Source organism: Mchenga conophoros, linkage group LG7 (assembly GCF_057382185.1).
Source record: "Mchenga conophoros isolate Kocher_MC1m ecotype Shallow Benthic linkage group LG7, M_conophoros_male_GT1.1, whole genome shotgun sequence".
Taxonomy (NCBI): Eukaryota; Metazoa; Chordata; class Actinopteri; order Cichliformes; family Cichlidae; genus Mchenga; species Mchenga conophoros.
The window spans coordinates 7,750,511-7,761,180 of record NC_140532.1 but is presented as its reverse complement, the minus strand read 5'-3'; the positions used below and the strand labels follow the sequence as shown (position 1 = coordinate 7,761,180).

The 10,670-nt window shown below is 38.1% G+C and overlaps 1 non-coding gene and 1 pseudogene across 1 annotated transcript; both read right to left on the bottom strand.

Annotated features, from left to right (window-relative positions):
• Positions 1-5,279: 5,279 nt before the first annotated feature.
• Positions 5,280-10,400, bottom strand: LOC146569476 (fatty acyl-CoA hydrolase precursor, medium chain-like; annotated as a pseudogene).
• Positions 10,342-10,414, bottom strand: trnar-acg (transfer RNA arginine (anticodon ACG)). Its single transcript has one exon. It is a non-coding gene; the product is annotated as a tRNA-Arg (tRNA).
• Positions 10,415-10,670: the final 256 nt, after the last annotated feature.

Below are 10,670 nucleotides of genomic sequence, written 5' to 3'. Positions count from 1 at the left end.
TGACTACAGTGCTTTTTTTAATGAAGGGGGATTTATTTTAATTATGGATTTTTATAAAGCCTTTGTGTTGATCAACTTTTCATAATAAAAACTTGCCTCGCTTTGGTTGCAGACATATGTTCCTCAAGTTAATCAGAATGTAATAGATTGCTTAGTACATTTAGGTCAAGGTTTGAAATCAAAAGGGGAGATAAGACAAAGATATGCTATTTCACCTTTAATGTTTGTAATGGTAGCAGAAGATTTACCCCAAAACACTGACATGGAATGGTATTAATATCATACGAAATCAATTAACAGTAAGTCAGTTGGCAGAGATTTCCTCCCGTTTGTGACAGCTCCACATTGAAACATTGAATTTTGTGAAGGAGAAAAGGAGTAAACTCTCTAACAAACTTTAGAGAACATTCTTACTGATTTTTTTAGCCATTATTTTCATCTTTCAAACTTTAACCAAAATAAGAAAAACAAATTTTCACACCTAATACTTCCTAAAGCGAAAGAATTCATTTTTAAAAATTGAAATTAAATGTATCCAACTAATGATAATCTGTATTTAAAGTATCCCAGTTGTACAGCTTAAGCACTTTAGTTATTTCATGCCACGAGATGTTTTAATAGCTTACACAATGTTTGCCTTGCTTTATACCTGCAATCTTATTCCTTGTAGATTTTCTATTTATATTGACCATGAGAGATATAGCTACATGTTATGAAGACTCTGCTCAGTGTAGCACAAAGTATGACATAAATCTTGTTGTGCTTGGTAGAGATATGCTTGTGATATGTAGTGATAAGGTTTATTTTACTACAAGTGTACCATTATATGGACAATATAATGAATTATACATAAAACAGCTGTCTACCAATTTTGTGTACGACTGCTTATATAAATATTTCATATCATTATAGGGTGTTGAAACATTGATTAATTTTGCTTTTTTTGTTTAGCTTTGTGTCTTTCTTTAGTAATTAAAGAAAAGCTCAAAAAGACCACATGTTTATATATATCTATTAGGGGTGCAACGATACACAAAATTCACGGTTCGGTTCAGTTCGATACTTTGGTGTCACGGTTCGATATTTTTTCGATACAAAAAAATTTCCATGCCTTTTTAATTTGTCATTTATTAAGATTATAAATATATATTTTAACTCAAAAGTACAGTTTTTAAATTTAATGTTGCTGAAACAAAAGTAATTAAAAAAATAAATATATCTCAGGGCTCTCAAAATTTCAAAATCCCTGGTAGCCCTTCGGGCAGGGACTCTTCAGTTTTTGGTAGTCCAAAAATAAATGTAAGTAAAAAAGAGAGCAATTTTTTGATTGATGTTTTGTTTCCTGTTTTGTTTCCTTTACAATATTATATATTAAAGTATAATATTGTAAAGGAAACAAAACATTAATCCAAAAATTGTTGAAAAACAAATTACAACATTGTATAAAAATTACAATCATCAACTCAAATACTTGGTTCTAATTGAACAGAAATTTCTATGAACTTGTAAGAACTGTGTAGGACATGAATCAGTCTGTGTCAGATCCTGAATTTGAAATTTCCGCTGAAGTCACGGGTAAGAAACAAGTGGAACCAAGATCTAGGCCATTTGCTTTTTGAAGTTTGCAAAGACTGCTAAATTTTGCCAGTGGTAGTTCACTCTTTGCAACATAGTACGCTGTTCTAAACAGATTTTTCAGGTTTATTTTTAGTATGTTATTTGCAATTGGTTTTTGTTCTGGGAAAGATATTGCAGACTGAGCAATAATGCATTTCTTGCATTTCTCATGGCTTCTAATGGGGGCCTTTCTTAAAATGACTGGTCCCAGTAACAAAGGCGCTTGTCGATTCAGAAATCGAGAGAAAACCAACAACACACCCGGCAGAACATTATGTTATTTACACGGGTGCACATAAGTGGTCCGCATGTGCGCATTCGCTGTCAAAATAAAAGACGCGCGCACCAGATAAGAAGTTGCAACGCCCGTTTGCGTCCATATAAAAAGCACTGTTTTTGTCCGCTAGAGTGGGATTTTCACGGCACATTTTGCACCACATCTCTGTGCGTTCATCATTTGTTTGAAGCCAGCTCACCTCCTGCAACCACTTTTCCGAGAATACGCGCTTCTTTTGTGGTTCGGACTCCTTCTGACATTTCTTTGGAGGTGGAGGAACACCAAAGTAATTGCTTAAAGGAGCTTCTTCGACATCTTTAAGAGTTTTAAACAAATGTCTGTCCTCCTCCAGAAAATCTTATGTATGCAAACACGCGTTGTAACTTCATATCTTGTGCGCGTTTTTTTTTTTTTTTTTTTTGACAGCGAATGCGCACCTGCGGACCACTTATGTGCAGCCCCGGTTATATAGCTCGTCATATTGCAGCCACAGAAATTCTTTTGTCCATGAAACCATAAAGCTGCACTTTTTTGCCTTATAGTCTGATTTGTCATAACTTTTCCGTTTTGTGGTAAGCTTTTCTTTGGCTGTCACTTCTTCACCCTGACCTCTCTTATTTGGCTCAGCAGAACTAAAATATATATCCTGCTGCTTTTACACACATACACACACATAACGGTCAGCGATTCTCTGCGCGATCAACCTCTCATATGTTTAAGCTTGCTGCGGGAGATTTCACTTGTCATGTTTGCATAGTAAGCTAACGATTGATAAGATGATGTCAGAGGAATTGGTGCGCAAATTATCATCACTCACCAATCAGTGCTGTCGCTCTCTATACACAGTTCGCACGATTGCAAAGTGAAAGCAAAAAACAAGCGCAAATTCAAACGCGATTTCAATATGTCACATATTGACAGTGGCTCACCGATGCCAATGACATAATTACCCAGCTACATTTCCGAAAGAATGCAAAAGCATTGACATATATTTTTCCTTCCTACAATAGCCCGACGGGCAGGGCAGAGATAGATTTTGGTAGTACGACTGGAAAAATCGCTAGCCCCGGGACGTCAGGCTAGCGATTTTGTAAGCCCTGCGTTACAGGCATGGCCCTTTAAGGATGAAGCCTGATGGGAAATGTATTCGGGATGTGTGTAGCGGGACTGCCTGGTGTGTGTGTGAAGAGAGAGAGCGGAGAAGGGGAAAAAGTAACGGTTAGCTACAGAAGAGACAAAAAGAAAATGAATAAAAGGAATATAATAACTCCCTCGACAGCCAGAGTTGTGTCGGCGATGCTCGCTGTGAGTAAACTGTTTCAGCCCACTGTACGCGGTGTTCGTGCCTTAGAGAAGAAATAAAGTTCGGTGAAGCAGTTTCCTACGCCTCCTTCGATCTTTTTGCTAGCGGAGTTGACCTGTATAGTAAGCTGTTGCCGGCTACGAGTCAGTTACGGAACCTTCAAGTAACTACCAGAGGTTTCCTTACTACGGTTCGGGGCCGCGGATCTGGCGTGGTAACACCTGTATCTGATTGAGGAATCACTCATCTTTGGAAAAGAGAGTTTATTACAGAGAAATGGCTCTTTCCAAAATAAAAGCTATACTATACGCTTCTTCTGGGCTATATTCTTAGCAGCATATTGTAGCGGGTCAGGGCTGTTCGGGGTTCTGTTTGTACAGTTATGTTTTGTTTATGTTGCCATAGTGACGGGTGACGCCCTCTCGCTGCGACGGTGTGTTCTTCCGGGGTCAGAGGGCGCTCTGTGTGGTGGTGGTGTTGTTGTTGTTGTTGTTGTTGTTGTTGCTGTGCTGTTGCCACGCTGAGCAGTTAGCTAGCGGCAGTGTTCTTCTACAGATGTCAATAAACGGCTGTGCTCCCTGGCTAGCTCACGGGAAGCAAGACCAAACGATACCTCCGTCTCCTCCTTGTCTGAGCTCGCCACAATATTAAACATATCAGGTCCCCATAAGGAGAATCATGTGCTAACGGCGGTCTAAATGACTCGGGTAAAGTTTGTAGCATGCATGCTTGTTGTTTTTGTCTGCTTCCGCTTGTCTTTGCACTAGGATGATGTCGGCGTAAATGTGCAGTCATATTCGTTGTGTTCCCACTAGTGCTGTCAGCGTTAATCTCGTTGAAATGATGTTAACGCCACAACATGGCAAATCTCCGTTAACGAGCTACCCCTGCGTGGGGCTAGACGGCCAACACGTTAACGAGCTAACTGTGCTAACACACTAATTCCCACCCATGTAATTGAGCATTGCGTGGCACATCCAACATACTGTTTTACTTTAGTCCATGACGCGCTTACCTTCAGGGTCATACGTCACATGAAAACCAAAATAATTCCAAACGCCAGATCTGAATGAGGGTGGGGGAGGTTCAATTTGCCATGTTGCAAGGAGAGCTTAACTTCTGTCTCGCTAGCTTGCCCTGTGCTCTTCCTTCTGACGATGCTGTCTGTGTTGAACGCTCAGTGGATCTGCGCTCGACAGTGCAGCCTAGGCGGAGTAGTCGAACGCAGATTCACTGAGCGCTCAACACAGACAGCATCGTCAGAAGGAAAGTTGATAAAATAAATTACAAATGTTGTATTGTTCGATACATATGCGTACCGAACCGAAACCACTGTATCGAACGGTTCAATATCGATACGAGTATCGTTGCACCCCTAATATCTATATAATTTACATTTTGATTCTAACCTAATAAATTTCTGTTTACGCAACATTCTGTATTACACAATACAGTGAAATAAATTAACTTTCTTTGTCACAGTCAGTATAAACCATTGTTTCTTTGGGGCGGGCCCAACTGGTGGGATGGGGATAATTTGAAAAGTATTGAGTAAAACTAAACTGAATGAAATAGATTCTTTGCTGATGCTGATACTATTGCACCTCTGGATACCAAAACCAAACACAAATTTCCTTACTTTTTTGTAAGTAAGGATCTCAACATGTTTTGGCCACTTACTAAATTCATTTCATCTTAAGCAGGCCTTTTGCTTTCTATCAGTGTAATACAAGACAGCTGGACTCAACTATCAGCCACAAGGAGGATTTCTCCTTTCACTCCTATTTTATTTCAGTTCCACAGTTACATGTAAAAAATGCATTGGTGTACCCATCATCAAACTACTGTTGTCATTGCAAAGGATTATTTTACATATCTGTGTTTAGGATTGTATATCCAGTAAGACTGACATTTAAAAAAAACACACACAATATAAGCATGACTTAATATTAATTTTATTTTAGTATAAGGATTAGTAAAGAGACACTGTTGGTCCATACTAACTAATATTTTGCAGTATCTAAAAACTGAATCATGGCTTGGTCTGATGCTGCAACGCCTCGGGAATGAGAACGGGCTGGATTATTTTTTAAAACTATAAAAAAGACAAAAGAGCTGTGACAACAAATCGCTGCGTTCTGCATTTTCCTCATGCTGTTTGATCTTCTCTGGGACGGTCTGAGTCAGGAAGACAAAGCGCTCCTTCTTCAGGTGCTGAGCAGTTACCTGCTTTTTTAAACCAATCGCCAGGTACTTTTCTTCTGCTCCATACTTTGGCCAGTGGACAAGGTTTTTCCCATCAGGAGATCTGAACAGATATACATTTGTTATTCAGTTATTAAATGTGTGAAATGTACAATAGTTGGACATTCCTACCCTGTGCAAGCAAAGTTCCCAATTAGCTCATCATGATTTTGCTCAACTGTTCCGCATTCTCAGGGCACGGATCTAAAACGATCATGTTGCAAAACATATTTTTCAAACACGGGGAAAACAAAACAAATGCAGTACTGTGTTGAGACAGAGATTTTTACAGAGAATTCTTACTGGCTAATTTTACATGGGTAGTTGTGAAGCAAAGTCCAAAAACCGTAAACATTTCATCTGCATGGTCAGTCCCAACAAAGCTCGGCCTTTTCTGCTGCAGGAATTTGGGAGGATGTTGGTACTCATACAGGTATACAGGAGCACCTGCATCTATACTTAGACGAATGTGTGTGATATTTGTTAATGAATGTATGTAACAGTAAATATCAAGTGTTGGGTTTTAAACAGATTTGTATAATCTTTTATTAAACAAATTAAATTACCTCTGTGAGCATTAGCAGCTTTGATCGCTGGAATGGTGAAAAACAAATCTCCAAGCATCTCAGTGTACCCATCTCTGTTTTTCACACGGTCGTCACCATTTCCAATATATTCATCAGCTATCACATCTCTGATAAATGCTGCTTTAGGCTTAAAGAAATAAGCAACACATCAATCAAAGAAGCTCGAGCAGGTCGGGGACAGTAATATTGTAACATCAAGTGGTGTCTGCCTTACGTCGGGGTAGAAGAAGGAAACCATGTTCAAAAGAAATTCCCGATCTAGTCCTTCTGTCCAGTTTTGGGGAGCAAAAAACTAAAAAAAATACAAAGCCACTATTAAAGTTTCACAATTGCTGGCATAAGTTCTGTTTGTGACCACTGGGCTCTTTATTCACAGGCTTCTACAACACTTACTGATGCAAGCATCCATCCACCTTCATCATTATTGACACCAGTCATGAATGGAACAGCATGGAGTTCATGTTTACGAAACAGCTCATCCACAGGTTTAGTCAGGAAATGTCCATCAACATTTACTTGAAATCTCAAATTTGGATCCCTAAGAGAGTAAAATGTACAAAAGTGAAAGATGTGATAGCATGAACATAGCTGAGGGAGAAATGGAAATCTTCAAATAAACATTGTAGAAGACATAATAATCATTCTCTATCATGTTTGCACCCATTACCTCACCTGTGTAAAACCCACCATAGTATCAATATCATGGTTTCTCATGCAGTCACTGATCTTCTTTGTGCTTTCAAGGCTGCAGCCAGATGCATTTGCAACTGCCCGAGGTCAGATATAAAATAGAAATGTCAAATATTTGTCAAAACAAATCCATTGCCAGAGTTACCTTATTCTGCAACAAAAATGTTTTTAACACACTCTAAAAAGGAAGAATATTGATAATTAACCTGCGCCATTGGTAGAGGATTATCTGCCACAACTGTATCCACAGCAGCTGTGCCACTCTCAGCAATGGCACGATGAAACAGCCCATCAGACAGTGGTGACAGGAGCTGGTGATTCAAGTAACATATCAAATATTAATTTTTGTTCTAGAGTGAAAAGGTTTATTTAAAGTTCCTCTAACTGTAGATTCTTACCAGAAGAGACACGCTCACTCCACCAGCAGACTCTCCAAATATAGTAACTAATCCTGGGTCTCCTCCAAAGTTGTGAATGTGCTGCTGGATCCACTTGAGAGCTTCAACCTGGTCCAGCAGGCCAAAGTTCCCTGAAATGTGCTCATCTCCAGCGCTGATAGATCAAAATGCATTTTTTTGACTGAAACATCTTTTTATAAGACACTTTTATTTATGTCTTTAAAGCAGATGACCTTTTATACCAGACCCCACCCTAATACATGATCACCATCATGCCTCAGTTTGATCGGAGCCTTTTCCTCACAACATGAGGAAAAGCGAGCTGTTGCTGTAATGCCTCCAATATTAAAGACTTATGACAAGATGATATGATATACAGACCGTAGAAAAAGTCTAACATTGAAGTGTGAACATTCTTAGAGTATCTGTGGCCTTATAGCAGTCACAGAAGGAGTCATGAGTCATATCTTGTTAATAATTTTACCTCCTCACTACGTACGACTCTGGATACTGTAGCTCCTGTGAAAACTAAGGCCTCAAATCAGAAGTACTTGACTCTGTGGTATAATTCTCAAACACGTAGCCTAAAGCAGATGACTCGTAAACTGGAGAGGAAATGGCGTGTCACAAATTTAGAAGATCATCATTTATCCTGGAGAAATAGTTTGTTGCTTTATAAGAAAGCCCTCCACAAAGCCAGAACATCTTACTATTCATCACTGATTGAAGAAAATAAGAACAACCCCAGGTTTCTCTTCAGCACTGTAGCCAGGCTGACAAAAAGTCAGAGCTCTATTGAGCCAACCATCCCTTTATCATTAACTAGTAATGACTTCATGAACTTCTTCACAATTAAAATTTTAATCATTAGAGAAAAAATTAACAATAATCATCTCACAGATGTAATATTATCTACAGCTACTTTTAGTAAAATTGATATTCATTTAGACACTGACGCTAAAAAACTAGTTCATGCATTTATTACTTCCAGGCTGGACTACTGTAATTCATTATTATCAGGATGTCCCAAAAACTCCCTGAAAAGCCTTCAGCTAATCCAAAATGCTGCAGCAAGAGTCCTGACAGGGACTAGAAAGAGAGAGCATATTTTTCCTGTATTGGCTTCCCTTCATTGGCTTCCTGTTAAATCCAGAATTCAAAATCCTGCTCCTCACATACAAGGTCTTAAATAATCAGGCCCCATCTTATCTTAATGACCTTGTAGTACCATATCACCCTATTAGAGCACTTTGCTCTTGCACTGCAGGCCTACTTGTTGTTCCTAGAGTATTCAAAAGTAGAATGGGAGGGAAAGCTTTCAGGCCCCTCTTCTGTGGAACCAGCTTCCAGTTTGGATTCAGGAGACAGACACTATCTCTACTTTTAAGATTAGGCTTAAAACTTTCCTTTTTGCTAAAGCATATAGTTAGGGCTGGACCAGGTGACCTTGAGTGTGGCTTTTAAGAAGAAACTATTCTTGAGTCTGTCAGTCTTTGTGCTGATGCACCTTCATTTTTGCGGTGCGGAAATATTTGAGCAAGGTACTGAAATAACTGGACAAAAAATTTAACCCAAATTTGAAATCAGCATGAAAAGAACTACAAATCCCAAATAAAAATACCTGTGATGATTATGACATGTTGACCTGTGTTATTTAAATAAATTCAGTATTAAGGGAAAGTCTCAAACCGCTGCTTTAAAGCTTTATTCATGTTCAGAATGGCATGCAATAGGAAACATGCTCTTTCACCCGTCAGGGTGCTGTGCTGCTCAGATTACAGACACACACTCTGATTAGAATTTCAGCACCCTTTTTTTTTGGCTTAAATTGGTTTAAAAAATCTAATCTGAAGTGTCATACTTAATACATAATTTATTACTGGGGAAAAATTCCACTTCTCTGCCTTTTTTTTTTTTTTTTACAGTAAATGTCCCTTGTTGTATATAATCTCTGCAACACTTGTACCGTGTCCTACTAAAAGAGTTTATCTTCCATCCTCTCCCATGGGTACACCCTGCTTGATTCTTTGCTATCTTTTATCTAAACAATAAATAGGCTATAATGGGAAAGATATCACCTAAACCCCTCAAAATGAGAATAGGTACAAAAAACTCACAACTTTTTGTTCATTCCTCTTTGAGCTACATATCTAAACAGAAAATATAGCTACAATCTGATTAACATTAAGTACATGTGATATTTAATGGTCAGTTTATTATGACTGTCATTGTCATAAAACCACTGAGTGATGATTGTTTGATATCTTTTGATTTAAATAAATAATGCTGTTAGGATCTTTTTCAAAGAGAGACATTGTTCTCATTCTTATTTGCGGTATTATGCATATTATTGTCATAATACCACTGAGTGATGATTTATTACTAGTGCTAGATTTAAACAGATCTTTTTTAAACAAACAAACAAACAATGAAAAACATGCACTATATGTAGGATAAACAAATACAAAGGCGTAAATTTGACATCATTTAAGTGTTGTCACAGCGGTCATTTTCCTAAAAAAAGGTTTTCTCCTACTTACCCTGAAGATCTGCAATAACACAGAGGAATAAAACTGATATCAGAAAAGAGAAAGTCTGCTTTGCATAGAACTTCATGGTCCACTCGACACAACACCACACAGATTCTCAGAAATGTGAGCAAAGAGCCAAGAGACAGAAAGAGTGCTTCATCATATGAGGCTTTCTCCTTTTATCTGTCACATAGAGACAGATAGTGTTTCTTGCAGGATGTGACCCAGTTTTTTATTTATTCATTATATATCAAGACTGCTACAGAGAACCTACCTTATTAGAGTAGCCAAAAGTGACACAATTAATAATTCGGCATTAATACAATAAAAACAACTGTGTTACCTTTAAAAAAAAAAAAACCCAAACATATTTGTTTAAACTCTAAAGGTGGACATTTTAACATCGGGCTCCTCGCGCCTCAGAAAATGATACAGGTTGAAAATATGGTGTTCAATACAAAATAATAATCTATACATATTATCCGGTTTTAAAGTATCCCAATTATATAGTTTTTACGCAAAATACCTTTGTGGACAATACATGGTCTTATAATTTTCATACATGTATAATTATACATGGTTTTAGATGTTTGAATCAATGGCATTCGCTACTTCAATGCAGCCACTAAACTAGCAACACATTTAGCAAACAGGGGAGCAAAAGTTTAATTTCACAAAACCGAAAAAGATTTCACGAGCCAGCCAGGAGTCGAACCTAGAATCTTCTGATCCGTAGTCAGACGCGTTATCCATTGCGCCACTGGCCCGATCTGGTATGAATCATTATCGCGTCACTATTTCAAGAAACACTAAGAAACAGGCCGCGTTGGTTATTCCTGACTTGAAGTTAAAAGATCCTAGCGAGATTTATTTCCAGAAACCAAACATTACGTGTAAGACATTAACCAAAACAACGACACATGATATTTAACTGGAATGCATAAACAGTAAGCGTATGTCCAAATATTTACCGACAAGTAACCCATTTATAAACCTCGTGGTTGCAAACGTGGTTGCCACGGC